Genomic DNA, 5,185 nt, shown 5'->3' with positions numbered 1-5,185 from the left:
GCTGTAATGTCCCCATTACTTAGTTTATTTTAATGTGCATATACATTCCAAAGAAAAATTGATCTTATTATGAAATTGACTCTCATTATGAAGAAAGTTATTATTATTAATTAGATATTATATGCTAGTTCATGGAAGAAAGACTTGGGAGACCCTCCCAAGACTAGCTTATTAAAACTATGTTTGTAGTATAGAACAACAAAAAGAACTAGCCTAGTGGATAGTCACTTTGGTAGTTAAGTGCACTTGGGTGACAACACTCCCACGATGGGTGACCCCCCGGGAAGATTTTCCTACAAGCTAGTGGGAGCTTCTCGCGCATAGTCAACGTCGCCAATGAAGCCTTCATAGCGTGTTGCCAAGTATGCTAAGGCCAAGATGCCAAGGTCTATGCCTTGGTCGTGCCCTTGGTCGTAAGCCTTAGAGTGACAGCCGCCCAATGACGCGCCACACGTTATGCATAGATTTGTAAATTTTTTTCTTCTCACTACAAAAATGGAGCTCCCTCTCTAACATCATTAATGATGTCATCAAGAGCACTAAAAGAAAGCATTCTCTCTTTGCCATCGATGATGTCATCCAAAAATGCTAAAAAACAAGCATCCTCTCTTTTACCTCCCCTACAAAACTATAAATTGAGGGCTTGGGGATGACCAAGAAGGGGAACAAGATCAATCTTGACGAGGACGAGACGCTGATCGAGAAGGAGGAGACTCTATTTTGTGAGATGAAGAGACATCATTCCATTCAACCCAAGGAAGGGGATACACAGAAGGTCTCTCATTCTCTTCTACTCTAATCCAAGAAGAGAAGACACTGAAGAACTTTATCCTATTCTATCAATCCAGTTAGAAGTTATACCTCTACTCTCGTTCCTATTCTATCTACTAGAGAGAGAGAAGTATTACTCTCCACGAGGCAAGAAGAACCATCCGCGACATCATTGAATACTACAATAACCATCATCATCATCATCGAGAGTCTTACATCGTTGCCAATCGGTATTATTGTCGTGTTCTTCTTCTTCTACGAATCATATTTTTGTCATGGCCTCGAAGAAAAAGAATTCAGAAGCAGAAATCACGAATGACGCTACTAATGTGGAAGAAACAGTTGGAGTTGTGAGCAGGGGAGTCACTAACAGAGTCATGAGCATGGATAACAACCCTTTACCAATCGCGATACCACAAGTTTTTTTTCTAAAAATCTCTATCCGAATTCAATAGAAATAAGATAAGTCTCTTGAGAAATACTACAATCTTAGAGTATTTATTTGATAAATTATTAGAACATCTTATAGGCTAGAAACTATTAGGGGAACTATGAAAACCTAGAACTCAAGAGAAATAATGAGGAATTTTAATGTTAACCCCATAGAAAAGAAGACTAGTGAATTCAAGATGAATTTACTAAGAATGAGACCCTGAAGAAACTAGCCAAGGATATAGTTTTAATCAAGAAGCTCTGATAGAAGATTAAAAAAGAAGAAGAAATAACTCTAAGTTAAATAAACCGACTTAAGGCCAAGAAACTTGGTTACAAGAATAAACCTTAAACTAGGAAGTTAGAGACCCCAAAAATCTAGATAGCCTTAGTTAAATTCCAAGGGTAAGAGTTCATAATGAGAAATGCAAGTGTCAATTGCTACTAGATTAATCATCACTTGAAAGTTGCATGATTGATTGAAGTCATAATTGCTTGAAGACATCAATCTTGTTTGTGATTTTCTAGATTAAATCCTGATTGAATTAAGTATTGGAACATATAAAAATTGAGGAGCGCTATACCTCCCCCAAGGATAGGTATTGAATCCCTCATACCAAGAGGGGATGTTTTACTGCCATGGAAGCATGGATCGGCTCCGATGGTGAGAGGTCTCCCAACAAGGATCGTATTAAGTAGGAGGTGGATAGGGTGCTAGGGGGGCTATGGCTAGTAAATACTTTATGCACCTAGAACTACTTGGTTCCTTGTATGACCCAAGTTCTACTTGGGACACCTAAAAATGCTAGCTATAGGTGGATTCGATCTTGGTGACGTGCAGATGCGCCGGGTGAGGCATCATGTGAAATTGTAATTTTTCTCCTATATGGGTGGGAGAACATACATTATGGGACATAATCAATGAATTTGTTTTATTCTGATTGAGTAAATTATGCAAACAAACAATTGTGCATAAAAGGATTATTTTTAATTAATGAAGCTATTTTTATATGTTTCACGTAATGTGGTAGGTAATTAGATAACCAAGAACTTCCATATAGGGAAGCGGGTGGATGGATTCTCGACAAATCCAGTGCTCGGTTAGCTGAGAGGTTTCCCAAAAAACAAACGCTAGGAAGAAACTCATATTTCAACTTAAATTTTTCTTTTGGAACTAAAAATTTTCATAGGTTGAAGAGAAATGAAATATATTTTATTTAATTCATTTTCAGTAGCTCAAGGCATTACATCATAAATAGGGTTCTTACTGTAAGATTCACATATGGAACTCAAATACATCAATGTAAGAAGCTGAGAATAAAGAATTAGTGTAAATAACATTGATATTATGCCATGTCACACTGACATTGGTATAAAAGGAGAGGATATGTAATTTTACATATCTTTTTGACACAATAATACAATTACAGTCTTTCTCTCCCATCTTGCTCACAGCTTCTATAGCTTCCCCTTCTTTCCTCTCTTTCTCTCTCTAAATCTAGTCTTTCTCTCTCCTCGTCACTCTTCTTCTCTCTCTTCCTACAGTCTTTCTCTCTCTTCTGCAGTATTCTCTCTCCTCTTTCTCTCTCCCTAGTTCTCTCTCTGACAAGTGGTATCAGAGCTCATGTCTTTGATCCTTGTGCAACACATCATTTTCATGATTTAAGATCTTGCTGGGGAGGTCACAGTCATGAAAATTTTGGTTACAATATGTTTGGCTTGGTTTGGAACCATGTTTGTTTGTGCCTAGTTAGCTGGGGTAACTAGTACAGGGAAATCATGGTTAGAACTATGGTGACTGCATCAAACCATGCTAAAGATGGTGGACCATGAGAGTATCCAGTGGACAATGGCGGGTTCCTACCAAGAATTTGACAGCTCATGATCCATTGTGGTCCCAAAAATGAAGGGAGATGGAATAAATGCAGGTAATTGTGGTTTGGAAATGAGTTTGGTTGGGTTACTTTTGGGAGGTAGGGTTTACATTTGTTAACGGACTTTCTTTCTCTCTCCTACCCAAGCTTCTTTCAACCTCCATAGCCAAAATCTCCATTCTCTCTTTGTCCCATGAGTTCTACTATCAAAATGGACCTGAAAGCTTGAGTCTTCTTGCTCCAAGCTTTCTTTAGAGCCTCCTTATGGCTCATAGGCCACTATTTCATCATATAGGACTTCAGTATAACCTGCCGCATTCTGCGCCTGCAATCCATGCTAAAGTATAATGAGGAATTCAAGAGCTCCTTGAGCTCTCAGGTAGCCATGGGAGGCCAGAGAGAAAATGTAGACCTGCTCCAAGGAGTCCACAAACGGCGAGTTAGGATGACGACTGCCAGCACCTGCTCCGCCTACGCCTGAGAAGACAGCCCTCTTTGACCTCAAAAATTTGAAATAACCTTCTGCAACAGCTTCAGAAATATCAGTTTCGGACCTTATTGCATGCCTGGAGCATGAGGCTTTTGTGCATTTCAGTGGAAACACTGTAAATGGAAACAGGGACTGTGGCGAGCCATACCGAAGCCATTGTTATTGGCCATTACCCTGTCAATGGCTTCAGCTTCAGCCCCGACAGGATAAATTCGTGTATGGAAGAGAGTTATCATAGTCTATTCTTCTGCATCAACATCGTCAAAAAGATTCAATAGCACTTCATTTTCTTCATCAACAATCCGTGGTCATTTTTTTTTCCCTTTGGACACAGGCTTGATCAGAAGAAATCCATTGGGATTCCATCCAGCTGATTGCCAAGCTTCTTCAACGTGTGTTGTTGGAAAACTCATACCACAATCTTTTCCAATAAAAGCAACCCATATTTTGTAGTCTAGAAGTATCTGGTTGCTTGCTCCTAGAAATGGTGATTCTTGATGGCAAGGTCGAATCGAATCAATGTTGGAAACACACACACACACACACACACACACACACACACACACACACACACACACACACACACACACACACACACACACACACACACACACACACACACACACACACACACACACACACACATTCTCTCTTTCTCACTGCTAGGGCAACCTTGAGAATAGCAGTCCAGGAGAGATGGGAGGGCAAGGAAGCATGCACAAATCAATTGGTAGAGCTAAAATGCCTATTTGAGACATGTCTCATTGCAATCCATGCCCTAATCTATGAAAAGACACAATGCAAGAGTTATTTTGACAAGCACATCAAATAATGAGACTTCGAACAAGGAACCTAGTCTTGTTGTACTCTATTTAAAGACACAAGTAGAAGATGAAATTCAAGGAATTAAGACCTTTCAAGGTTTGCAATATCAATAGAAAAGGCAATATAGAACTCAAAACCCTAAAGGGATAGGGCATAGGCTTTTTAAATGAAAGTTGCATCAAAAGGTATTACCCCTCGTCACATCCACTCCGTGAACCTCCAATGATAGAACCACCAAGGAATGTGAGAGCTGCAATTATAACTAAAATAGAGGATGAGGATAAGAAAACAGTAGCACCAATCTACCTACGTAATAATAGTGACCGCTCAAAAGGCATATACCTTTGACACGCTAATTGAAAAAAGGAGCTGACTCTAATATCTTAACGTATGAACACTAGACCACCATGGGTCAACCCCAATTGCAACCAACCAATGCAAAACTTGGCCCATTTGGGGGGCAATCCTATCCAATCTTGGGGAAGTGCAAACTAATGGTTTCTATCAAGGCTGAGAGCCTATCCATCATTTTTTATGTGCTACCTAACAAACAAAGAGTTGGAAAGGAATCACTATTGGGTCAAATATTCAAAAAACAAGTTCATTGTAATGTTGATTACGACTCGTAGCGTATCCACCTTGCCATAGGCAATGTTAGAATAGTAATGGCTTTCAACAAGGGCACTATGACCGCCCAAAAAATTGGAGTGCCATCGATAGTTAACCCTAGTGTCAACCCCAAGGAGGGGGGTAGTGCACCATAATGTACATCCATTGTGAAGTCCCACTAGCA

The sequence above is a fragment of the Lygodium microphyllum genome, chromosome 16 (genome assembly GCF_053477565.2).
Source record: "Lygodium microphyllum isolate KBCC chromosome 16, Lygodium_microphyllum_v1.1.10, whole genome shotgun sequence".
Taxonomy (NCBI): Eukaryota; Viridiplantae; Streptophyta; class Polypodiopsida; order Schizaeales; family Lygodiaceae; genus Lygodium; species Lygodium microphyllum.
The sequence above is the reverse complement of the archived record's forward strand: the minus strand, read 5'-3'. Positions refer to the sequence as shown.